Source organism: Camelus bactrianus, chromosome 13 (genome assembly GCF_048773025.1).
Source record: "Camelus bactrianus isolate YW-2024 breed Bactrian camel chromosome 13, ASM4877302v1, whole genome shotgun sequence".
Taxonomy (NCBI): domain Eukaryota; kingdom Metazoa; phylum Chordata; class Mammalia; order Artiodactyla; family Camelidae; genus Camelus; species Camelus bactrianus.
This window is the reverse complement of record NC_133551.1, coordinates 18,007,528-18,035,419: the sequence shown is the minus strand read 5'-3', so window position 1 is coordinate 18,035,419 and position 27,892 is coordinate 18,007,528.

Sequence of the window (27,892 nt, the reverse complement as noted above, 5' to 3'; positions counted from 1 at the left end):
AGCGAGGTATTCCTGTTGCTCATGTTACGCCCATCAAAGCCAAGCTCTTCACTCAATGACAGACTTTTGGTTGCAAATATTAACCTGCTCTGGAAAGTCCAGTTAAGGGTGTTAGGGTTTGAAACGAGTAACTTGTAAGACTCAAAGCATGTTCCTTTTCTGGTTGAAAAACCGGTAGTGATTTATTCAGTTCTTTTACTGCTTATGTAAAACTTGGTTTAAAACATATTTTTAGGATAAAACATACATTTTAGCACAAAATAAGCAAATTAACACTTGAGAGACATAAACATCCTATTTTAAAAATTTAGGCTATTGTTAAAATTATAGTATTTTAATTAAATAAAAAGTGGCAGATAAAGCAATAATGTGATAACATATTGGCAAAAGTATGGACTGTAAGTTTTTCTTTGTGTGAAGTAATAAAAAATTGTAACTTTATTCACCTTCTCATGCAATTACTTCCAGCTTCTAATTAAGACAAAAGCTAAATATATGAAACAATTCAGAATAAGAATGTGAAATTATGTTGCAAAATTAAATGTCTCTCTTTTAGGCTAATAAGTTTGCTGTATAATCAGATTAAAAATGAATACCACATATATGATATCTATCTCTAGACTTTTTCCAAGCAAGAGTCCCAAGATAAATAGTATAAACATAATTAAAATACGCATTGCCCAGAGTACACAAGAGAAAATTAAAATCTAACAGTTGTTAAAGATTTAAAGTCCCATATAGCCCTGGAAAGGAAATTCTGTAGTTGTGAATTTTTTAACACAGTGGTAAAAACAAAGTAAGTGTTGATGAAACTTACTTGACATCAGAAACTTTTCAAAAAGGAGAATTTTATTAAATCAAATGGATAATAAGGAGGGTGTCTTTGAAAATCACATGTACTCCTAACTCAAATAAGCAGCCAATAAAACTTATACAAACATGGAATAAGTGAGGTTTGGTCTACTTTAATTACCATTACTCTCACTTGGATAGGAGATTAATGGATAATAATGGTATTATTGGGAAATTTTGGAGGGATGATGAAAAATACCTGAAAAGTTCCAAATTAATAAACTCGATTTTCTATAAAAATAAATCAGATATATATGTATGAAATTAATCTGTTTGCTCTGGAAGTTGAAGGTAGATATTAAGTGTTTGTAAAGTCTCATAAAATGCATTTTAATTTCTCCTTAACAGGTTTTTTTCCTGAAAAGATACCAAAAAACTCTGCTAAATACCTTAATTTAAAAAGGATTCATACAGTTAGAAAAGTGTGTCTTTATAGATATTTGCACACGTGATGTTTCCTTCTCACGAGCAAGCAAGCAGCGTAACCAAGCTCAGTTAAATTCTGCAAATAATTACATAAGTGACGAATGATAATGTTTTGCTGAGATGCACATTTATTGAGCATTTACTATGTACCAAGCACACTGTCCCTCTCATGCCAAGAATACACACAAACTCTTGTAGAATCATGGGCAAAGTCAATACTTTATGAAATCATCGAATGAAAATCAACCTTAAGACACTAAAGTTATATTTCAGCACCTTTTAACAATCTAAGGTATCTTTCAAATTAGATATTTTTATTGATGTAACTTGCATGACATCCTTTTATCTTTAAGAATCATGTCATTTATTTCCCTTAGGATTCTTAGGCAGTAGATCTAAAAACAAAGGAAGAAATTGCTCCCCATATGGTATTCTGCAAAAACACTAGATTTGGAAATGCATGCTTTGAGTTAGTGATCCACAACTGCCACTTATTCCTATGTGACGTTAGGCAAAGCACGTACCCTCTGGTTCTGAGGTTCGTTCTCTTTCAAACGAACGTGTGTAACTTACAGGGTTGGCTTGAAGAGTCATTGAGAGCACTCGTGTGAGAGCATTTTGCTGACTGTCAGGGTCTATTTGAATATGAAATATTTTAAGTGTCTTGCTTGTGAACCTGTGAAAGATCTCCAACGTTTATGGGAGGAAAAGCGTTGACTTCTCTGAGATAAGGGTGTGTTGAGAAGTATGTGGCTTTGCCAGTTCTGTAACTGGGAACTTGGACTGTGAGCCAAGACTTCCGCCTAAGAGGATGACAAATATGAAAGTGGCAACTGGCAAGAAAGAGACAAAATATAGTGATGAGCTTCTATTTTATTGTTGATCGAATATCACTTTCTTGGGAATTAGATTCATTTTCTCACTACTCTATGTATGCTGTGTTCTCATGGAACAAGTACTTATAAAAATAAGATAAATTATGAGGATCTCATTCTGGACCATGACAATTTAAAAGGAACATGGAAAAGTTGAAGAGGTTTCTAAGGAGAGCCATAAATACAATGAAAGGGTTTGGGCTTGGTACCTGTGGAGAAAAGGTTCTGGGATTATTCATATTGGTAAGGACAGGGCTAAATATAGAAATGTGGGAATGTGTAATATACTAAGGATAAAAGAACATCTGTTTTTTATGTCTGAGAAAAATCCAAAAGCAACTGAGCTTAAGCTATAGGATAACAGATTTCAATTAGCAACCAGGAAGAATTTCCTGACAGTGAGGGTTGCTGGGCATTCAAGGACTTGCTGGAATCTCCTTTGCACATCTTTGAAAAAGTGTTTTCATTTAAATAGAAAGGTGTAGGTGTTGACCTTCCTGGATGTAAGACAATGGATCAGAATACTTTTAAATAATATTTCTAGAGTGCTGATTTTTAAGTATTATTACTCTGGTTAGGGAGAGAGAGAGAGAGAGCTCTGGAAAAATTCTCCAAAATAAAAAGGCTCATTATTTGTATGGAACAAAGAAAACATGCATTTTGATTCCAGTTATCCTATATTGTATTATTGTACAATAACTAAATTATTGCTTGGAATATTATAGGATATGGGGTATGTTTTAAAAGATCTCATGGAGATCTCTTTAGAAATTCTCTACGTCTGAATTCTCTCAACTTTGTAATGACATTGAATAGGATGTACAAAGTGTGGAAAAGATGGTTAGTCATTCATCAACTCTTACTTCTTATTTCTCCTGTGCTAGACTGTATTTCCCAGCCTCCTTGGTACTATTGTGTAGCGATATGTTCGAGTTCCAGTCAGTGGAATGTGAATATGGTTGATGTTGTATGCAGTGTTTCTAGGTCTTTAAGAGAAGAGTATGCTCACCTCCACTGCTCCCCTTTCAGCCTGCTGCAGACTGGCCATGAGGAGGTACCAGGGGATGGCTGAGCCACAAGTTGGACGGGGGTCTCTGAGTTACCATATGGAAGGCCGGCCAGGAACATCTGTCTCAGCCTGTTACGTAAGTGAGAAAAACTTCTATTTTATTTGAATCCTTCTGCACTTTTTAGATTTGTTTCTTCTGCAGGCTTGGATGAGACAGTGAGTAACCAGGTCCTTCTTATTGTGTTAATTTCTTCTCAGGGCTGCGTTAAATACTTTTCTTTTCTTTATTTTGGCTTCTCTTCCTTGAAACAGTGAAAATAATGAACTCACCCCCCCCCATGTATTAGAATGATGAATGACATTGCATCTTGATTTGTAGTTTTATTATTTAACCTAAAGCATGAAAAGACTTTTCTAGTAGTTGAATAATTACATTAGAATATATTTGCTACAATATGGAGATTTGTAACCCATTTTGCTCTATCTTCGAAGAAAAACAAAAGAAAATCTTTAAAATATAGGAAAAAGGCCAACGATTTACTACAAAGAATTGTTTGCAGATGAATTCTTCAAGTAAACTCTGTTAAAAACATGATTTTTTTTAACTGAAAAGGTTTTCATCGGTATACTGAATGATGGTTATTTATAAGAAAGCTGCATTTAAATTCTATCTGTAAGTAAAATTTTTACATTTCATTCTTTTCTGCCAGGGACGAGTACAATTAATACTTCTACAGAGAAAAACCTATTTGTGTGATATTTAGCTATGTTTTTGTGAAGTTGAAATACAAACCAAAGTAGATTTAATGAGCTTTCTACTCATTCTTCCTATCTATGGACTTTGGAGGTCATGAGTATGCAGAAATCTTTGTATGTTAATTAGTGGAATAGATTACTCAGAGTATGTCTTCCATGTCCTACTTGAGGATTTTGAAAACTGGTAGTAGAAATGTAATAAATGTGGGTCTATATCGAGTTCTAGATGAAGACACGTAGACTTAGGATTAAAGGACATAATAAACCGTCTGTTAGTGTCTTTTGACTCCCTAGCTTTATTTAAAACAAATCACTCATTTATTTGAATGCAGTATTGAGTGTGAGAAGGTTGGGCTCTGGGGCTAGAATATCTGAGTTTAAATTCTCACTCTGCTCTTTGCTGGCTGCTGGACTGCTGGCAGCATTCCACTTCACCTTTCTGTTCGCAGGTCCATCATCTCTCAAAATGAGGCCTAGAATAGTATCTATAGTACAGAGTTTTATGTGAAATGATAACTTAAGGCCTGGTACTCAGTCAACAATGAAGAACTCATAACTATTATTCAATAAATACTTATTGATGATCTTCTGTAGTAAAAACTACAATATATTAAATCTCATTGTATGTCAGACAATGACCTTGACACTTTAAAAACTGTCTTATAAAGGGGACCCTACTACAGTGTTGGTGGGGATGCAAATTGGTGCAGTCACCATGGAAAACAGTATGAAGGTTTCTCAAAGAACTAAAAATAGAACCACCATAGATGAACCAACAATTCCACTCCAGGTGTTATTTGAAAAAACCAAAAATGCTAATTTGGAAAGATACATACAACCCCAATGTTCATAGCAGCATTATTTACAATTGCCAAGATATGGAAGTAACCTAAGTCCATTAACAGATGAGTGGATAAAGAAGATGTTGTGTACACACACACACACACACACACACACACACACACACACAATGGAATACTACTCAGTCATAAAAGAGAATGAAAATTTGCCACATGCAGCAACATAAATGGACTTGGAGGGCATTATGTTAAGTGAAATAAGTGAGACAAAGAAAAACAAGTACTGTATGATAGCACTTATATGTGGAATCTAAAAAATATAACAAATTAGTGAATAAAACAAAAAACAAGCAGACTCACAAATATAGAGAACAAATTAATGATTACCAGAGGGAAGGGGGAAGGAGGGAGAGGCAACATGGGGGTAGGGGAAAAAAGAGATTATTATAGGATTATATGAAATCATGTGATTGAAACTTTTGAAAATTGTAAAGCACTATAGAATTTAAAGAATCATTCAATTAAAAAGTAAAAAATAAAAGCTGTCTCATTAAACTCTAACAACCCCTCTGTGAGGTAAGTATTATTATGTTAATTGCACAGATGAAATAATTAAAGCTCTGAGAGGTTAAGTAACTTGCTCAAAGTCACACAATTAATAAATGGCAAAGCCAGAATTTAAAATAAGGTATCCTAAACTCTAAAGCATTGTACAGTGAATAACAAGGGTAGGTGCAAGGATAAAAATGATAAAGTCTGGAATAAGTCAGCTTAGTCACAGCAGAGATATTAAAAAGTATGTGTCTTGCTAGGTGTTAAAATAAAAATATCAAAGATGTGCTGTGGGAAGAGACCTGGTTCGTTTTTCCATTGCAGTTATTGCAAGGTGGTGGATTTTTCTGATGTTGTTTGGTTAAAGCTAGTGGCTCATGAGATCATTGTTGGGTCTTAATGATTGTCCACTCTGCTTTGCGTTCCTTAATGCATTCTACGTGCTTGCCCTAGCTCAGCCGGTTGTCCCATGAGCATGTATGTGCCTTGGGTCCAAGGAGAACGATGTAGGCATCTGTGGGTGGAAATGAGCACAGGCATTCCTGTTGTGGGAAAAGCCACACAACGTGGACGAGTAGGTCACGAGTGGAACACTCAGGTGCACATAAGCTTGTCTGTCATCACCCGGAATCTACACATCTTTGGTGGGGCCATACATTGGGGCTGAAGTAGATTTTAGGTCAAAGTGACAGTTCTAGTTCTCTACCTGCACACGCCTGGCTCTGTACAATCTAAAACGTCCTGGCATTTAATTTGATTTCTGCCTGCAGTTAAGATAAAGTTAGTCATTTATTCTGATAAATTATTTGGGGCAGTAGAAGTATTTGTGATGTTAGTTAATCATAGAATTACAAAGCCAGAAGGGACCTCAGGAATCGTCAAATCCAGTGCCCCCACAGTACCAGTGAGGGCACTAAGACCTAGGGAAAGTCTAGATTAACCTGGGCCATACAGTCTGCTGTATGCAGAGCAGGACTGAAGTTAGATTCTCTCATCACCCTGCTTACATGCCATCCTGAATCAGGCAACAAGTCCAGGGATTGATTCTACTTTATAAATTCAGATATCCAAACCTTCCTCTACATTTCCACGGTCTCTGCCCCCGGTTTAGCTGCAACAGAAAAGCCAGCTGGGTGTGGGTTAGAGACAAAAGGCTAAAACGAGTAAGACTCCTGGTTTATCAGCAATGTCTTCATCTGGCCTTAGCAAAGCAACTCGCTCTCAGGCAGCAGCCAGACTTCGCTCTCATGGATCAGAGTTGGGGCGTGGTTCTAGCTTCAACCACACCCTGTGCTTGATGTGTTACCTCTGGAAAAATTTGATAAAAGAAACTCCTTTAAAGGGAAGGGGGAAAGGAAGATGTGAGGAGAAGCTGGAACAAAGTTTCAGGATTTAAAGCCAAGAGGAACCTTAGAGATCACCTCATCTACCTGTCTCATTTTGCAGAGGATAAAACCCAGTCCTGGATGAGCTGAGTGACTTTGGAGGCTGTACAGAAAAGGGACTAAGACCTGGCTCCTCATTCTAAGTAATTTCTTCATTATGCAAGAGCCGTAGTAGGTAAACTCAATGGGCGCATCCTTTGTGCCTGGTGTGGTGCTAATGCATCTATTGCATGTCACATAGCATAATAGAAATTACATCACATCGTAGTTTAAACTCAAGGCTGGGCCCACTTGACAGCTGAGGATGCTGAGGCTTAGAGAGTTTAAGTAACTTTCTTCACATCACATAATTGGTAAACAAAAGAACCAGGTGCCTATAGGGGCCTTGTCAAGAACCATGACAAGTGTCTGAGACTTTAACTTCCTGGCAAGCTAGCAAGTTAGCCTGCCATAGTTTCATGGGTTCTGGGAGAAGACTTGAGACTCCTGGGTCAGAGACAAAGGATTTTATTACTCATGTTAATAACAGTAGCCATCAGTGTGTTCCTGAGCCTCAGTTCCTACAGGATGGTGAAAAGAGGGCCAGGTGTCCCCTGCACGCACAGTGAGCTGCGTGACAGGAGAGGAGTCCTGAACCGAGGAAACGCGTCTTTTATAATGGGCAGCAGGAGGGAACCATCTCGATCTCCCAAGGCTGTTTGCTGTTTAATCATGCCTGCAAAGATGTTCAGAACAAAGTCAGTCAGTGCTACCGCTTGAAAGGCACGCGGAAATGTGAGGGATCCAGGGAGAATCGGCTCCCAATGTACTCCGACTGTAAAGCCCACGTTTTCAGCCACTGTGCCACACTGACTTGGCGGCGGTGCAGCTGGCAGGAAGATGTGATGTTGAAATGGTTTGCTGTTGAAATGCAAGGAGTTCAGTAATAAACATTTCTGCCATTGAAATCCTGTTGGAAGTCAGGCCATTAATTGGGATGAGTCACACTGAGTAAGGTCTGTGTAGAGCCACAGATGTGTAATTGGGGCTCCTGTCTTTGGGCTTTTCTCTCCCTTACTTAGCAGCCTACTCGGAGGAAGGAAGAGGGAGAGAGTGAGAAAACAGAAGGGACTCTGTGCTCAGTTTGAAGAAAATAGCATCTCTAGACTCTACCTTGTGTACAGGTGTCATTATGTGAAGAACAGCACATCATGACGCCTGGTCAGGCTGCTGCTGAGGCCGCTTGGTTCTGTTCATAATATCAAAAGGGGGCACCAAGGTGGAAAGGGTGGTTTGGGCTCCTGAGTTTTGAATAGATGCTGCCCACTCACTGGTGTCCTAGGATAAATTTCACCCCTGCCTCTGGGAGTTGCATCAGCTCTAAGGGGACGTGACCCTTGTCAAACTCACAGTACAGCACCTGGCCAATAACAAGCAATCAGTTAACATTACTTGTTATTATTGCAAGGAATAGAAATCTGGCATGAATAAAAGTAATACTAAAAGATGCTTTTAATACCCAGAAACCCCATGAGAAATATCACTTCGAGCTAAAGTCAGGACAAGGAGGAATTGTACATTGACAGGGTGAATTTTTATTATTTAAAAATGTAGAATAATATTTGTGATGATAATGTGAATGCCACGGCCTTGAAATCCCAGAATGAAACTCAGCTGCCCTCGTTTATGCATCCCCCCAAAAGGAACTCTTTTGTTAAGCCTCACTTAGCCCATCTCAAAGCACCTTTCAGTCAAAGAACAGCTTCTCATTAAGGGAAAAATGATTATTAACATCCTCATTTTGCTTCCTCTCGTGAATTATTTGCATTCAGAAATGTGCATGGCATTAGTTTCAGGGTAAATGCAAATATGACAGCGGGATTTCTCACCAAGCCCTTTTTTATTATTAGCTCTTTTTATGTACTCCATTTATTATTCCCTCATCATTTTTCACATTGTATTAAAATGTTAGATTTCTTAAAATAATAATATTTCTTTCATTTGGTAATTGTCTCAGCCCTGTCTACAGCAGTCTGCATCACAGAACGCCCGTCTATAATTTGGAATGGCTTGTAATGACTGTTCGTCGCTGCTGAGGGCAGGCCCGGGAATTAACTATCGTGGTAACTGAGCCCCCTCTCTCCCACCGAGAATGTGATTACTCCAGGTGAGGTTCACGGGCTTGCGAAAGAGGGCAGTGGTGTGAGATAGGTTTCCGCTGTGAGTGCCGGCAGTATATTTACCGTCTGGGGCTTAAAGATACATTAAGATTTTTTTCCCACTCAGCGTTGAGCAGTGCCCATCTTCAGTGCTTTTTAAATACAATAGCTCACACTGTATGTTTCTCTCGATGTTGTGAAGTCATTTTGTGGGAAACCTTTGTCTGCAGCATCCAGTATCCACCCCCCTCCACCCACATGAGGAGTGGAGGAACTGGGAGGCTAATCTTTTCGGTCAAAGGGTAGTGGGCATGGCCTGGTTGGAGTGGAATCAGGAAATCAGGGGTATACTTTCCACCGGGGTCTGCCTTGATAAACTGATGATAATTATTTTGTTTTTCCCTGGTTATAAAAAAAAAAAATTAATAGATCTGACTAATAAAATGAAACTAATAAAATCATTTGATCATTTTGATTCACCGCACTTCACTGTGCCAAGCTTCCCTGTTGACTCACAAATTGTTGCTGTCAAATCATCTCATGTTTGTTTCTTTTGGATATGACTTAATGTCTCCTTTTCTCTCCCCTTGTTACTGTCCATCATGTCACTCCCTCCTTCCAGGGAGCAGGGGAATGATCAATGATGAAGGCTCAGAGCGAGCTCTCTGGTGGATCCTACACGTGTCTGTTATTAACATGGCAGGGGATGCAACACGGAGATGCTTTGGTAAGGCTTTTCCGTAGGACCTGCTTGTTCGTGCATTGCAGACTACAGGATGTAGTAATTAGCTTCTGTACTTTTGTTGCGTGATACGTCCATGTTTACTCTGCAGCGTGTGAGCTGGGAGTCCTGCCTTCACCATGAGCTGGGAGACAGAACAAGAGCAGGCATCCACCCCGGCGTTCCGCTGGTACAGGCCTGCAGTTAGACTAGTTCTTGCACATGTTCTACGATGCCTACCTTGCACCAATTTTATTAAAAACCCTTTAGTGAATAGTGACGAAGTGTACACTAGCTCCATTTGGCAGGCGGGAAGAGGGGGATAAAGTGTTTCTCACAACTGCTAATCCAACTGCGAATTGGCTACTGAGTAGCATGCAGGGTTCTGCCTGAAGTAGGTATTGTTCGTTTTGAGTGGTTCCGATGTGTCCAGCACTTTGCTAAGTGCCCTACAGACATTTTTTCATTACGTTTCACAGCAGTGCTGTGAGGTCCTTCCTATATTATTTGCATTTATACAAAAGGAAGTTGAAAATCAAAGAAGTTAATCAGAACTTCCCAACTTCTGCATGTCATAGGACACCTAGAAGATTGCATCTCTGTGGCACACTGAGCAAAGCGGATGAGGATGCTTGCTGTTAGAGGCAGTCAACCAAAGGGTCCAGGCTGGCCAGCATCTGGGCAAACCTGTATCCCATTCACGGCACAGCAATGTGCCTATGATGGGAATTTGCATGCTGCCATGTTTGGTGGGATTTTTCATTTTTCTTTTTTTGAACTATTTGTATTCCTTCTTTCTGGAATTATCAGCTTGGCCATTTTTTTCCCCCTAAAGAGAAGCTCATCTTTTCCTTATTGATTCATAAAACCAGTTGAGGGTATGGAGGTGGCAAGATGACAAGCTCAGTGCTCAGGCGTCCTGGCTTCATATGCTGGCACTGTTTATGCTCTGCTTGTGTTCACGTTCCGCGACTTGTTACCTGTGACTTAACCACGTTTTTCCTGAATGACAATGACAACAGAGCCATCCTTTGGGGTTGTTATGAAATGGTACTTACAAACCACTGAGAACAGTGCCCATTACACAGGAAGCACTCATAAATATTAACTGTTAGATCAGGGATGCCGGCACTTTGTTATATATAATGCAAACTTTTTGCCTAATTTATCTCCTTGTCAACTTTATCTATGAGGTTTTTGATCTATAGACGTTTTGGTGATGGATGACTTTGAAACACATCCACAGAAGTTAGAAGTAACTGTTAAGAATGCTTGTTTAAAACAGGTACGCAGTAAATAGCAGTGATAAAACCTATGTGATAAAATCTAAGACACCCACAAGTATTTTGACAACATTTGATTTTATTCTTTTATCTATACATCCCAATGGTTTCTTACAAGGGGAGAAAACAAGAAATCCATGTTACATTTGCCAGTTGAGCTTTTCCAGGTTTTCCCCCATCCATGCTCATCTTTCACAGTGTGAAATGGAGAAAGCATTTTTATCTCAGAGGAACCGCAGGGATCCAGAATGTTTGACTTTGATGCCCTCACCATAAAGCTCCACCTTCACTCGAGGTATTCAGTGTCATCACTCAAAACCTTGGGCAATTGTATTAGGAACCTTAGAATACAGGGGTTACAGCAATCATTTAACTGACACCCAGGCAACCACCCAGGGGGACTGGGCCACTAGATTGAGAAACACTGACACGGTTGAAGGATGGTCCCTGTAGCAGTGTTACTATGTGTATTATGTGAATGACAGGCTAATAAACAGTTCCTCATCTACAGAGAGCTGGTAAGAAAAATATGCTCCAGATGGAAGCAGTAAGAACCATCATTTGATCTGAAGATAAACTGCCATCATTTTTTTTTAACCTAAAGTAATGGTCTTTTTCTGATATATATATATTTATATATATAAAAATTTTTTTCTTTGATATATATATCTGGAAGAATAACCACTCAAATAAAAACACAGACTTGACAGTTATCCTATTGTTTTATAAACTGTACTGTACATGATTATTTTCTTATTTGGATTATTTGGTGTTTGACCAACCACAACTTTTCCAAAGGAAACATTTTTGTTTTGTTTTGTTTTGTTTTGTTTCTGAATCCCTCTTTGAGACCAGAGTGACCCTGGCTGTACAGGTGGCTTCTCTGGCATGGGGTGCATCTGAGGCGGGAGGCACAGAGGTCCTCGGGCACAGTGCTGGTCCCCACGGGCTCAGGGACAGAAGGAAGAGGGACAGTCAGCTACACAGAAGGAGGGGCAGAGGCTGTCAGCCCCCAAAGTTCCCTCCTTTAAACACATGGGTCTAGAAATACCTTCTTGGCATGAAGCACTGAGCACAGCTGGAAGGTCCAACTTCTTTTCTGACAAAGGAAAAGTTGAGAGGTCCAGATCCCCCTTTCCATCCCAAAAAAGAAGGAAATCATCATTAAAAACATAGATACCGTAGGTCTCTAAGAATGGTGATTGTGTTAGCTTAAATTTTAGTAAAATACTTTATTTTTTAGGGATCTCTGGGAACTTAAAAACGTTCGTATCATCCCAACATTCAACAAGGTACATGAGATTTATATTAACAACTATACATGCCAATAAAGAAAACTATACATGCTTAGATTTTGTATGCCAATAGAGAAAATGATCACATTGGGACAATTGTTAAATATGCTCAGAATAATTAAATGTATTCTATCAATGAATACACTTAATTGATGTTTGCAAGCCCAGGAGGTTGTCCACATGTTCTCAATTCTTTAGGTGATGCTGGCATTCATTGACCAAACTCGAGACCAAAGAGTCTAAGCCACATGGATCTGGCAAACAGGAGCTGGCAAGGATCTCCTCATTCTGAGACAGCCTGGCTGGGGGCCAGGGTAAAAAGCTATATAGACGAACATATGAATAAGTCTACTGTCCATATCAAAAATGGGTAGTTATTATCAGAATAATTTTGACCCTTAGGCAATGCCTGCCTTAAGCTTGCCATGATAATTTAGCTGGTGTTGAGAAGACTTTTTGGTTGGGAGTGCACAAAAGTATAGTCATTTATATACTAAGAACTTAAGGGAATATTATAATTATTGAAATAACTCAATAGACATCCATCAGGATTGGTATTAATGCTTGCTGGTTTGTGCACATCCAAGTTAAATATAAACAGATCCCTCAACCTCTAAAGGCTTATGCACAAACAGATTGAAAGATACACAAGTGCCAACACCAACCAAAAAAGTAAATTGAACCAAATATTTACATGATGTACAATTGCTTGCACAATGCTTGGGAAGTGAAATTTGAATCATGAAATGTGTCTGTCAGAATAGTTGCTTTTGAGGGAGAAATAATCTCATTAATTCCGGTTACTCATAGAGAACTTTCTAGGGCAATAGCTTCACTCTCTCCTCTCCATAAAATAAATCTTTACATTTTGAGGGGCTCATATGGCATCTGGAGCACAGTAGATGCTCAGCAAAATTTTTGTTGAAGGAACGAAGGAAAGATAAGATTCAAAAGAAAAGAGTTTCAGGTATGTGTGGTGAGAAGATTTGAAACCTAGGCAAAGTGGACAATTTAATTGAAGATCCTGAGAAATATCTTTGCTAAACAAAACAAACAAAAAACAACGCAAATAAGCAGAACCTTACTGAGATGAAAGATGGAATGGGAAAAATAAAATTTAATTTTAGTTAAGTGCTTCTTAGTCTTTGATAACATACTTTTTAGTTTGGTTGTATGAAAGCTTGTGTTTGACAAACATAGTGTTGATTAATTGATTGACTATATCAGATGGAAAATAATGATAGAGGTGCTTGTCTTCTTTTTAAAGTTAAATTTTTCCCAACTCTTATTGTCATTGGTTTGGAGAGGAAAAAATGCCTTGCTCAGGGTGAGATAGGAGGGATCTCGGGACCTTGGGTCTCCCTGCCTGATGTCATGCCTATAGAAAAACCTATCGGAAGGAGCCATAGAGAGTGAGAACCATTAATTTCATCTTGTCAGAGTTTACCTTTGTCGTGATGTGTAAGAGCTTTGTTCCAAAACAGTGGGATCGTGCACTGTCCGGTGGGGGAGTTTGAATTCCAGTAGGGTTGTGCTCAAAAGAAAGTGTGGCTAATCGCAATGCCAGGGTTGTCTTGAGTGTGATGTTGAGACATTCAACTCCGCCAGACAGTGTCAGCGAGAGCTCTGTGCTGCTGGAGCGAGGTGCCTTTCAAAGCCTCGGAAGGGGCAGAGTCAGAAAAGGAGTGGAGGAAACCACCATAACCACCGCGAAGAAAAGAAGGAAATTTTAAAAAGCCAACGATGAGGCCATCTGATTACAAACAAAGAAACAACAGATTCCCACTCCTCAAAGTGGTCTTTCTGAAAGCCATGCATTTTATGATCTGATTTTTCACTTTCTGCTATTAGGGTAGGTTTTCAGAATGCTGGAAGGAACTGAAGTTCCATAAAGGACAAGCCCTTCCCCACCCACAGAAGCCTGTGACCTGCTCTCATTAAGAGAGCATGGTCTTTGGAATCAGACCTGAATTTAAATTCTAGCTCTGTTCGCCACCAGCTTCTTGACTTTGGACAAGTTACTTAACCTTTTGGGGTCTCACTTTTATTTTCTGTAAAATGGAGATAATAGGATCCATCAAATGGGATCACCGCGAGGATGTGATGTTAGACCATCACCTAGTGTTAGCACCTGTGAAATGTTCGGTTCCCTTCCGATGAAGAAAGTGAAGAGTAAGAAGGATCCACTTTTGAGAGAGAACCAATGAAAGTCGCTCTGCATTTTTATAGTTTCAGCAATACAGTGAAATTCAATAAACCAAATCTGAAAATGTAGCAAAAGGATGTAATTGTGATATTGTACAAATATTTATCTAAAAGGATGTTACTTCCAGTTTTATTCCTAATGGAGAAATTTAGAAATGATCTACATATTCAACACGGTGTTGCTTAAACAGATTATGGCAAATCCATTTGATGTAATGCTAAGCAGCTGTTAAAAATATCTCCTAGTTGGATACTTTTAAAGTTCTGGGATAATTTACAGTGTTTCACTGAAAAAAAAATCCTCAGTTACATTACCAGAGTAGTCCAGTTTTAAAATTGAAATTATTGAAAATAACGTAAGAGTAAAAACATCCAGAAATGTTAAAGCTGTTATGTCTTTGGGATGATGTTGTGTATGATTTTATTGATTTTTTAGTCATTTTTGGTGTTTCCTGATTTTTCCACAATAGTAAAAAATAAATTTTATAATAAAAATATTTGAAAATAATTAGTCTTTGGTTTATACTTTAATAGTATAATTAATTAGGGACACACTCCCTAAATTATAAGGGTCAAAATGTAATAGTATGATAACTATTCAGTGGGTTATATTTCTGCATTTTTCTCAAGAAAAACAGATGAATTTGTAATTGATAATACAGATTATAAGGATGTCTGGCTCATTTCTGGGTTTTACAGATATTTTTATATTATACTTTTCAATAGCTACAAGCATTTTCATTTACATTAGAATTAACTCTTCTAAATGGATCAAGATAAAATGTTTAGGTAGAATGTTTGGGTTTTCAATTGGTCACTTATATAGAGAGATGTTTTGTTTTCTGACTGTGAACATTAAGAAAGTAGATATTGCTTTTATATAAAGTTAAATACATGTGAAATCTTCTAAGACAGAAGCTAAATATCATACATGCTATTGAATGTGAATTCAGTAGAAAACAACTGGTTTCAAAAATGCATTAATTTATTCACTCATTCATTTATTCTTTCATTAATTATAACTATTATTCAAATGTAGCTGAAGTTTAGAATAAAAACTTATAACAGAATATTTAAAATATAGTTCAAAATGTAATAAAACAATCTAGGAACAATAATATTCTTACTATTCTTCAGCCTCAATTTTAGACTAATTAAGTCACATAACTGAAAGAAAAAATGCTAGCTATGCATTTGCTTAAAATTGATTCCATTAAAATCTTATAATAGTGGACTTTGTTGTAAGGAAAATACTCCATTAGTCCTATTAGGATAGTTAATAATTTGGCGAATTAAGGAAACCAGATTCCATTATGATACTAAAGTTATAACATCTTTCTTTGCTTGTTTTTCTTCATTTTCCTGATGTATACATATTCAGGTGACCACTCAGGTATTCAGTCCTCGAACTTCTATTCTCTATGATATTCACAACCTAGTTGACCGCATCTGCCCCATAGCTTTAAATACCATCTATTCCCTAACAAGAGCCAAATTTATTCTGTCTCCGACTTTCCCTTAATTTCAGACATACATTGTCAACTTGATCTTTCTACTTGAATATTTAGTAGATATTTCAAATTCAACATGTCCAGAACTGAACTATTGATTTCACATTCTCCCACTAACAAAACAAACAAACAAACAACATGCCTAAATAGTTGTCCCCTGTCCCCCTCAATAAATGGCAACTCCATTCAACAAATTTCTCTGTTCCAGAGCTGGGAGCCACCATATCATTTATTCAACAAATAACTATTGAGTGATCATTATATTCCAGTCTTTATTGTAAATGTTAGGATCAATCAGCTGGACACAGCCCCACCCATAGAGTTTACCTTCTAGTGCACTTGATTTTTGTCTCTCTCTGCCCCCATCATTCCATCAGCAACTTCAGTTGATTCTACTTTCATAACATATCTAAATTTGATCACTTTTTAGATCTGTATTCCTTTCCACCTAGTCCAAGCCATCATCATATTCCCCCCGAACTGCTGCATTAGCCTTCCAACTGGTCTCCTTTATTTTGCCCCAGCAAAGATTCTTTTTGATACAGCGTCCAGAGTGATGTTTTAAAAACTGAAGCCAGATCATGTCACTTTTCAATTAAAAATCCTTCCCATTTCAAAGTAAAATCTGAAGTTCTTACTATGAACATCTAGCTCCAAATAGGAACTCAACAAATACAGTATGATTTACAGGCCCTATTTCACTGCCCCCACCCCCAACAACTTCTAAGCCAAGATCAAGCTTGTATTGTAGCTGTCTATAGTGGAGGAGGTAGACTGCACTGACACAGAGGTCTGAGTATTTGATTGGCAAATAGTCAATCTATTTTTTGACATCAAGGCCAAACTGGTTAGACATGGCCGTGGCTGCTCTAGGAAGAAGAAAAATCCCCAACCAAATCTTTTCACTAGGAGGAAGGAGATTGATTTGACATAAAGGCTTTACTCTTAACCTTTTACCATCTTCTTTTATGTGGCATTGAAGAGCTATGAATTCAGATGCTCAAGTTATGATTCAATCTATCCATATAAAATTCTTGATTTCTTTGAACCATATGTATCTATCACCCAATAGTTACGGGTATCAGTTGCTCCGCACCCAACTCATCTGTTATCGTTAACGGTCATCGGCTGACCAAACTTGGCAAGCTACCCAGACTTTAATCCATAAGTGGAAACAAGGGGGAAAAAAATCAATTCCTTTTGGTTTATATGTGTGAAATTCAAACACTTCTAGTTTAAAAACTCTGTCTGGGTTAAAAGAACTAAGTTTGCCTCACTGTCTTTTTTTAAATGGAACGGCTTGTTACAACTTTCCTATTACCGCGTTGATCATTAGCAAATTTCACTTAGTGGTATTCAATATTAATTTTGGTAGCTAGCTCAGTAGCTCGCCTTATTACTAAGGGGCTATTTGCTGCTTTCTTTCTTTTAAAACATGGGAGCAATTATTTGTGCTTATGAGAGCGATGGGAGCAACCAAGCACTAAAAATAGAAATTATGAAATTAGCCACAGGCAAATTACAGAGCGGGGACGAGCCCATGGACATTTCCTTTGGCTGGCCTACTGCCAACCTCCCTCTGGAAGTGGACAGGCTATTAACCGGAATGGGTGACATGTTGGAGAACACCCTCTTCTCACCTGGTTCCACGTTTCTTCAGCTCACAAAGCCAGTTGTGGGCTGAGTTTGATGCTGCCCTTTAGTTCCGGAGACCAACCTATTAGAACCATAGCTGAGGGTAGAAAATGCATTATGTCAGGGCTACCTGTTAAATTTGAGCCATAACCTTTGGACTGGGTGACAATTTTGTGGTTTTTAATTCTACTTTCATGTCTTTGAATGCGAAGCTGCTTCTCTGCAAAGTTACTCTCAAGTGATACATTTAATGGGAGAAAATGTTTTGAATCAGAGAAGTGCCATTTGTTATTACTCTCCCCCTAAAACTGCATATACCATCCCTCCCCCAACAGAGCCAATAAAAAAAATAATCTGATTCATCTTCGGAGAAAAGAAAGAGAAAAGAATACATCAGGGGACAAGGTGCTAAGCAAAATCATGTTTCGTGATAAATCCTGTATTTTCTAGGCTGCTGTTGCCAAGGCACCTGCAATTATCCTTTTTGTATCAGGATGAACACATGGAAGCAAACAGAGCTTGCACTCAGCAAACGAAGTATAAGAATTGTTTGCGTGTAGGTGGAAAGGAGGTGATGGAGTTCAGAGGAACAGATGTGCTAAGGGTTATTAAAACTTCTCAGAATGAAATTTCATACCTTTCACCTAATTATTACATTGCTGTTCTTGTATCCTGGCGAGTCAGATCTGTTAAAATTCTTGAGGAAAGTAAAGAGAAATGGAATGTAGAGGCCCAAGCACCTTGCATCATACTTTTGACAACTGTCAGCCCAAGACGTGTTGGCCCTCTCTTCAGCCCATCATTTGTAATAGCACAGCACTGCCCACAAAAATGCAAGAAAAAAGCACTTCTGGCTGCGTGTTTTGCATTCTTCGAGTACATTATTATTAGAATTCCTTCTCTGAAGCCACTCCCTGCTACATTATTGTTCTCAAAATAAGTGCTTTTTGATTTGTTTGACTTTGTGTATGCAGTACCCTAAAACAGGTTCCATTTTGTTCTCCAGTGCCAGGTTATCTGAGCATGCATTTTCTTTCCATGCAAAATTAGGCTTTCTGCACCCATAGATTGGGAGCTAAATGCTTCATATTTATTATCTTTAAGGTGCTGTGTTAATGAAAGAATTTTAATCATTGACATTGCTCTGTGAATTATGTATTACAAAAACCCCTGCTGGTGAGTTAGACAAAATTAACCTACTGTAAGGGGCATTAAAAAAAAAATCACAGCTAATTAGTAAGCCAACAGGAACAAAGAAAATGTAAAACAAAGACGTTGAGAACAAGGTAGGAACTACTGCCTCCATTTCAGATGTGGCTCCTTCATTTGGGCTACATTTGTAATACTGCCTGCCATGGCTGGAATCTTCCTCCAATCTGATATGTTCCATTAGACGTGAGCATTTTTATGTTTTGTAATTAGTTTTCCAAGCTACAGTCTCTTCACTCTTTCAAACTGTGGAAATCCAAAGGCTCATAATAGAAAATGGAAGATATTTTTAAATGCTTTTAAATTATTTCCCAGGCGATCTATATTAGAGATGTAAGGCAATTCGCGGGGATTATAATGGGAAATGATTTCCATCGCTTTTTTTCCCCTTGAATCACTCTGTATGCTCGTCATATATCTCGTATCCGGTCCTGTACTTTAAAGTAGCAAAGCTTTGTCCAGGCTCCCTTCCTGAGGCAATTCCACGTGGAGCGGACAAAGGCAGACGTGGGTTTAAATCACAGGCCGCTGGCCTCCGTGGCTCCTCCTCAGGCTGACATCCAAGGGACCATGCATCACTCTGCTGGAGGGATGGAGCCGGGAGGAGACAATTGACCCTGAGAGGCTGCCCGAGAGGTGCTCACGCTGGGCCCCATTTGTTTATAATTGCTCTTTCTAAGTTATAGGTGGAGATAAAGCAACCAAAATGGGACAAGCAGAGGCAAGAGACGACAATAATGCCAATTTCAATTTTTCCCTGCCCAACAGAGGCCCTGAACATTAAAAAGGGTAAGACAATTCTTTGACCTTCGGTTTACTTCTGGATTATTTCTTTTTATTTTCCTCCTGTTAAAATTTCTCTCCCTGCTAGTAATATCCAAAACCATTGTCTTTCTGATGAGGATCTGATCTGTTGTTCTTTAGAGAAAGTGTCATTAATCTTTCCTCTTCCATCCTCTTAGCTTACTGTTGAAGTAACCTCTGTCTGACTCTTGGATGATTTAAAACAAAAGCAAACTGAATAATTTTGTAAAAATCTTGCCTTTTTTTTTTTTTTTTTTTTTTTTTTTTAGGAAGAAGGAAATGAAAGTGACATAAAGCATAGAAAGATACAGGATGTCAGCCGTAGGATGCAAGCACTTCATGTGGGAATTTTGGCTCCTGCTACGTTCAACCGTGAGCAGCAGGCATTCCTTTCATGCGATTCTTCACTACTTTTTCTGGGCTTAGAGAACTTAAAGGATTGTTCTAGCTTTCAATTCAGATGAGTTTTCTCTTTTACTATAAGCTCAGTGAAAATAGGATGGAATACTGTAGTCAATTGGACTGTTCTTGAGTCTAAGAGCTTTCTAATTCTTTTTTGTTTTATGGAAGTGTAGTCAGTTTGCAATGTGTTAATTTCTGGTGCACAGCATAATGTTTCAGTCATACATATGCATACATATATTCATTTTCATATTCTTTTTCGTTAGAGGTTACTATAAGATATTGAATATAGTTCTCTATGCTATACAGTATAAACTTGTTGTTTATCTATTTTATATATAGTAGTTAGTATTTACAAATCTCAAACTCCCAATTTACCCCTTCCCACCCACTTTCCGCCCGTAACCATAAGATTGTTTATTATGTCTGTGAGTGTCTTTCTGTTTTGTGGATGAGTTCATTAGTCTCTTCTTTTTTCTTTTTTTAGATTCCACATATGAGTGATATTATATGGTATTTTTCTTTCTCTTTCTGGTTTACTTCACTTAGAACAACAATCTCCAGGTCCATCCATGTTGCTGCAAATGGCATTATTCTTTTTTATGGCTGAGTAGTATTCCGTTGTATAAATATACCACAGCTTCTTTATCTAGTCAACTTCAATGAACATTTAGGTTGTTTCCATGCCTTCTTTTTATAGCTTTCTACTTCCCCCTTCATTTTCAGGAAAGGAAGCCTCAGAAAACTTCCTTTTGCCCTACAATCTCTCCACCACTCTCTGCCTTGAATCTACCATACTTTTTCTTGTTTGTCAGTCACCTCAAGAGCCCCCAGGATCCAGGTCACCCCTCTCTACTACCCTCCAGTCACCACCAGGCTCATCCATATCCCACATCCTTCCTCCAAACTCCTGGTATCTTTCCAACATGATTCTGTTCCATTGTTAGCAAAATATGCCATGGTCCTCACTTTAGTTCCAAATGCTCTCTTCATAGTTTCATTTGAGTGGAAATCTGGTTCTGTTTTGAGGACTACTTTCCTTACATCCAGCTCAAGAGAGAGCTCTTTCAGGCTCCCCATGCCCCCCCCCCACTGGCCTGGAGGTGGATCAGGTGCTCTTGTTCCTCCTTGCCTCCCCAGATCAATTTCTTTTCCCTCCACCCTAAAAGTCCCAGTTGATATCTTTTAGCTGCTCCCCATTGTTGCCAACTTCTACTGACCCCTGGGTGGTTCCCCCTTTTAACACGATGATTTTCACTCCTGGCTCATTACCACTCTCCAGTGTGATCTCCAATGTTGTAACTTCATTCATGGTGATTTACATATACACAGAGTTGATTTTTCTAACACCTGGCTCCTCAGTTCCTTGACTCCCTCTCTTCCAAGAATCTTTACTTTCATCTCCTTTTGCCTTTCCCTTCTGAGGTTATACTCTTGGAGGTTAGACCTGATCCTTATTAATAACAGTATCTCTTCATAATCCGATTTTCCTGCCTCACTTTCCCTGAATACTACCTCCTATCTTTCCAGCTCTCTCTCCCCACCCTCAATGACCTTCTGGAACCACAGTGACCTCTGATCTTTTGGGGTGATTACTTTGCACTTTCCTCACCAACCTAGAGTCCTCGCTGGCTTCCTTACCTGGCTTGAACTCCTCCGTCACTCAGCTATTACAAGCGTACCTTGCAGAGCCCCTCAGCTCCCTGCTCCACTCCTGTTTTGTCGTATTCACTTGGAAAAACCGCAACCTGATGCTATCCAAACATTGCCTACCCTTTGTGTGAATAGCTGAATAAGATTGGAACAAACACATTGCATGGAATGTTTCACTTCAAATTCATAACCTAGATCATCAAGTGGGCTTTTCCTGCTGCTGCTAAATGACACCATCACATCATAAAGGTGTGATATGTTTCTGGTGCATCACTCCCCCACTCTGCTGGGCAATGAACACCTTCTCTTCTCCTGTTTACTCTCATGTATAATGTATTAAACCATATCAGACTCTTGGCCAGTTCACAAATATGCTACATGTTTTCAGGCTTTCCTGACAACTCCATCACCTTACAGCTGTGTGATCTCGGACAAGTTGATTGACTTCTCTGAACCTCAGCTTCCACATATATAAGATAAATGTATTATGCCTATATTACTGGATTGCTGGGAGGATTAATTGAAATAATATCTACATGGTCCTTAGTTTACAAGCAGACACAGAGTCAGGGCTCTAAAAATACTGGATGATATTGTTATCCCATTTAATTTTTTAGGCCAGGAATTCCCTTTTCCATCTTCTAGAAACTCTTACTCACATTTAAAGACCAGGACATCATTTTCCTTTCTGCTGAATGTGTCACGTTTTTTCCTATGCTGTCACAGCATCCTGAGCTGGACTTTTGCAGTAGTTATTACACTGCATTATAGTTGTTTCTTATATGCCTGGCTCCTCGGCTGATGTGTCTCTTCCTTGATAACACTTCATATGTCTTATTTAAATTTGCATCTGGGTGTTCTATAGCCTAGCACCTGGCGAAAAAATTTAAGTTAGTTGTGTGAAGAAAGAGCTAACTAATATTTCAGAATAATATATTACTTCTCCTGGGTCTAGGTATGTTGCCAAAGTTGTTCTCAAATAAAAATACTATTTTTACAAAGAATCATTTGTAAGCAGAAAGACAGTAGAATTTGAATTTTTCTCAATATCCATATATATAAAAATTATACCTGGTTAGTCAGATAGGACCCTACCATGACACACGGCCATGTCCAGCTAACACAGTCTTAGACCCATATGTGTGGAGCTGTCTTTTAAAGTTCAGCTGTTCTCATGGTTTATTCTGCAGCGGATCTGACACACAAGGGCATGAGTTGCTTCCCTGCATAAACTTAACTTCAGGCTTCAGTGTCATTGGCATCTGTCTTCCCTTTGTGGGCTGTGTGGTTACTCTTTCGTTGAAAATCTCTTTCCTCCTTTAGAGTCATCCAGGATCATAAAACTGCTGGAAAACTAAAGCTTTGATTTGAGGCTGGCTGGAAAAGGAATATTCTGCTGTTATTATTATTATTATTATTGATGCATTTTTCCTGTAATTTTTACCTTTACCTCTTTAAGAAGATTGATTAATAGAAGTCAAGTAAATCGATGTTGTGATATGCATTTCACAGAGGAAACGTGACAAAAGAGGGTTAGGTTGTTTGCCCTCACGAGAAAGTAAGCCACCCTCGGGTCTGGGGTAGTTGTTCCTGCGCCTTAACACACCTTGCCTCTCTGCTTTGAATTTTCATCACTCAGGGCTCGACTCATGCAAGAAAGAACTACTATTTCAAGTTTACATTTGGACCTATCGCTTTTTTAAGGGAACTTGGGAGAACAATGAATAAACTGTCTGTGGATGTTGTCGCCACTTATAAACAGTTTTGCTGAGGGCATTACAAGGTGTGAGGAACTGTCAGTCGAAAGAAGATCTATTGGTTCTCTGGCTTTGCAGCATCTGGGAAAGAACTGTGCAGCGCGTTGAAACCTCATACCATGCAAAATTGTATTAGATTTTTCATAGTGAGCTCACTCCCCTTCGCCTTCTAAACGGAAAACCCCTACAGGGCTTTTCCCATCCCCCTCCACATCCAGCCTGAGGGATCATCTGAAACTCTCCGAGGGCACTTCCTGGGGAATTACACAAAGACATATTGTACGAGTAAAAATGCCAGTAGAGAACCATGCAAATATCTGCATGCATGTTGGAACTTAAAGAGCCAGGGAAAGTTGCTGCCAAGACTGAAGTCTACAAGTGGGTTTTAAGAAACTGCCTTGTCCTGATGGTTGATCAGTTAATCTGTGGTGTAACCGAAAAAGCAGGCAAAGAACGACAGCTTTCCAACAAGGCAGTTCTTTGTTACTTGTGAACTACTATCTTCCACCTTGAAACTGCAGTTTCTGAACAATAACTACATACAGGATGACAAACAGACCAAGACTGCTAACCTTGGACAACAGAAACCTGGGGCTACACAGCGCAGACTCTAGGTCGCTCGTCTTTACACTAACAATGAAAATAATATTAGCAACCACTAGTGTTTACCCACTGACTTCTAAGTACCAGCTACTGTGCTAAATAATTAAATGTACATAGGTATTTCATTTAATTCTTCTAAGAACTCTGCAATTATTACTGCCTTACAGAGGTGGAAACTGAAACTCACAGAAGTTGTCACTTGCTAATGTCCTGTAGAAAGTAAGGAAACATGATTTGGGCCCAAAGCCTGTATTACAGCATTTTTCTCTCTTTCTGCTTCTCAGATACACAGATTAGAAATCTGTTCCCAAAGCTGCAGAGGAGATGTGCTCCGTGACCAGGAAGCAGTCTTAGCCCCAAGCACCAGACATACTCAGGAGATTGTACTCATTAGATGGTAAACTTTAAAGCCAGCAGACATTTGAACTGAACAAATATGAATTGGATGCTGATCATAAGGCCAGTAATGTGCTAAATTCTGGATGAGAATAAATGCTTGTGGGGGTGGAAAAGTTTGGATCACTCTATTCTCATTCTGAGTTCCTTGCCAAAGAGCAAAGAATTCAGCTCTCCTCCCAACTCCAAAGGCCTAAGCATTCATGTGGGAGGGGGCACTCCACAATCCAGGTTACACCCACCCTAGCACCCACTGGCATCAAAGTGTCCTGTTTTGAAAAATAAGTCATATAATCGCCTTCAGTTTAGATGCTTTCCCGCCAGTGTAGGGAAACTAGAAACTTAAACCGGCCAAGCAATGCTTACTCAGGGTAATGTGTTTTCCCCACACGTTGTCTGGCCTCCAGATGACCATGTGGGGAAGAGCCTGAGAGGGATGGGAAAGAAACTAAGTATTTGACGGCACACAGGGTCCCTGGATAGTCTGCATAGCTGGGTCCTCTGCCAGCCCTTCAGTATGTCACCCCCGGGGCGTGCTCTCTGGGCTGGTATGCCTGAGGGCCGAAGGGAATTTCATACCTTTTTGCTTTCAAAGATCTGTGGGGAGAGTTATTGCCCAGCCAAGGTGGGATCTTTTGATTAAATGAAATCCAAAGTATAGTTTCTGATAAACCATGCGGGTCTCAAAATCGATACCAAGTCCTTTTTCGAGTTTGGAACTTAGGCAGTATCTGTGCACTTAGAAACCAGTAAGCGAGCAGACATCCCACCCCTTCCGCAGAGCAGCTGACGCCGCAGCTGGGAGCGCATATCCTGCCCCGGCCCCCAGTGCTCGGAGGCAGCGGCGTCAGATGGAAACAGTTGTGGGCTGTTCAAGGCACCTTTCCTCCCGCCCTTCCCCGCTTGGCTCTCCGCCCCGACTTCACAAAACTCCGAGATAGCATGCAAGAATGACCAACTAATTTCTCAATTCAGAATGGACGTAGGATCTTTACATTTAAAAATGACTGAATAAATGAAAACTTAACTTCATTTGTGTCAAAGACAGACTAATGAATGCCCAAACTCCACCTTCACTGGGGGCTTAGGTGAAACCTCAGGATTCTGTGTGTAGCCCAGGTAAGTGTTTGGAGCTGTAACTAAGTCACCTCAGAGACTGCTTTCATGCGTTTCCATACAGGCTGGCTAAATTATATAAATAAAATGTCTTCGGATTTTCATCTTTACTCAGCTGTGTTGCAAAGGGGTAATCGGACCCCACTGTAAGCACAACGGAAAAACACAGCTTAGCTGACAAATTAGTGGTATTTGGCGCTAATATTACTAATTCAACATTTGGAAGGGTTGCTCACTGGGGAAAAATAACATGTTCTGTAAGTCACAGGAGAAGCTAGGGAGATAGTTAATGGGTGTTGGCTCCACTGCACATACTGCTCACAATACTCTTCAAACCGCTGCTGACTTTCTGCCAATAGACATGGAAGTAATTGTCAACAAGATTTATTGTTACTTTCACATTTACACGGTGAGAGAAGAAAGGTTGAAAGAGTTCCGTGAAGTTCAGTCCCGACTTCCACTGAACCATAGCAACACTCCCTGATTATGGCTAATGTGCGCCACAGACAGAATTTTGCATCATCTGAGGCCTTAAAATCATTCTTTTTGCCAGGAGCAGGTCCTCCCTCCCCTACCTCGCATCCTCAGCAGGTTCTCCTAAGATCAGCGAGTTAAGTAGTCGATTTGGTTTTTACCACTGCAGAACAGTTGTTTTGCACACGGTGAAGGGGTGTCCTCAACTGCAGAATTAGGAGTCAGATTTAGAGTGTGACCAACTCACCCCAGCCTGCGCAACTAATGATAAACTCACCTTGAGAGAGAGAAGGGAGATTTTAATTCTGAAAGGGAACGCCTTTACTTGCCAGTTTGGAGAATGTCAGTGAAGGAAGGTACTTGGTGAAAGAAGCTAATGAATATTCAGGAGATTTTGTAGTAACAGATTCTTTCCATTTCAACTCTGTTGTACGGATATCTGGTTCGTATGAACTTATGAAGGAGTTTCTCTCTTTCTTCAAGTGACATCCACCTCTGCAGGAGTGAAATTAGGATTATGCAACTGTAGTTTCCTGCGATTTGGACAGATTTTTCTAAGAGAGAGGGGCAAACATACGAGTGTCAAGAAACATGTCAGCAGAGAGTGTAGGCATCTCAGACCACGCAGACAATTAACCCCCCACACACCACTAACACACACAGGATATTATCTCTTCCTTGAATTTCAGGATGGCATTTCCAGGCACAAGAAGCACCTGTTGGTAAAATTTCTCTTGGTAATGAAGGCCATCTGGATAGGAGACAAAAGTAGGGTGTGAGGACTCTGGTAAGTGGAGAGAGAGCCTCTGGTCCTGATACCGGCAGCAACTGCTCTGAGAACCGTTAACAACTGTGGGGGAACAAACACGTTGGACAAGGAGTCATTTATCTAAGCAGTATTTACACAGGCAGCAGGCATTCGAAAAGGAATGGATTTGGATTATGAAACCTTTTTTTTTTTTTTCCCTTTGCAAAAAACAGGCGTGATGCAGGAAATCTGAAGCCTCCTGGTATTCCCCCTGCCATCTGAATGTTTACCACGGTGCTTGTGTTCCTACTGCTGGGGGCTTAGCCCTTGATTGCCTTTGGAGAGGGAGGAGGACAGATATAAAGGGACCTATCGTTTTAAATGCCACCTTTCAGAATGTAGATAAAAGTGGGGCAGAAGCAGTATTGATGAACAACGCCAGGAATATCGGATGTCAGAGTAGAACATAGAACTTGCTGTACTGAATCGATGAAGTGGCCCATTCAGCTTTTTGTTTTGTACCTTAAAGCGTCACAAAGAATTATTTCCTGGGAGGCCACTTGGGTTTTGCATGATGTGAACCTTGAAATGACATGGAAGTAAAACCCTCTGAGGATTAATCTTCCAGGAATTCATGAACATTTGTTGGTGCATTTTATTTTCCCTTCCAGAGCTCCATACCTTTATGAGAAGATATTCATTAGTTTACTTAACAAATATCTATTAAAGCGCCTACTGTGTGTCAAGTGTGTTGCTCCAGGCACTGAGAAGACCAGATAAAAATCCCTGTCTTCTTGGACTTAGATTCCAAAGGAAAGATCGTAATAGTAAAAACATTAAAATTAATGGAGATAAGTGAGCTATCAGGAAAAAAGGCAGGGAAGGTGACATTTGAGTAATGCCCTAAAGAAGCTGAGGAGTAAGCCATGTAGCGTCTAGGAGAAGAATGTTCCAAGTTGAGGGAAGAGGAAGTGCAAAGGCCCTGGGGAAGGAGCAGGGCCAGTGTTTTCAAGGAACAGTAAGGAGACTGCCGTGTGGGAGAGAAAGGAGGAGGGAACAGAGGGCCTGATTCTGCAGCACCTTTTTGGCCACCGTAAGGCCTTTTGCTTTTGCTCTGAGTGAAATGGGAATCATTAGAAGGTTTTAATAAATGAAACAACTTATTTTCAACAATACACTTGCCATGTTGGGGCAAGACTGGAAGTAGAGGAAGAATTAGAAGGCTGCTGACCCAACTCAGGTAAGAGATGATGGTGACTTAGACAAGGATGTGAACAGTGGAGGCAG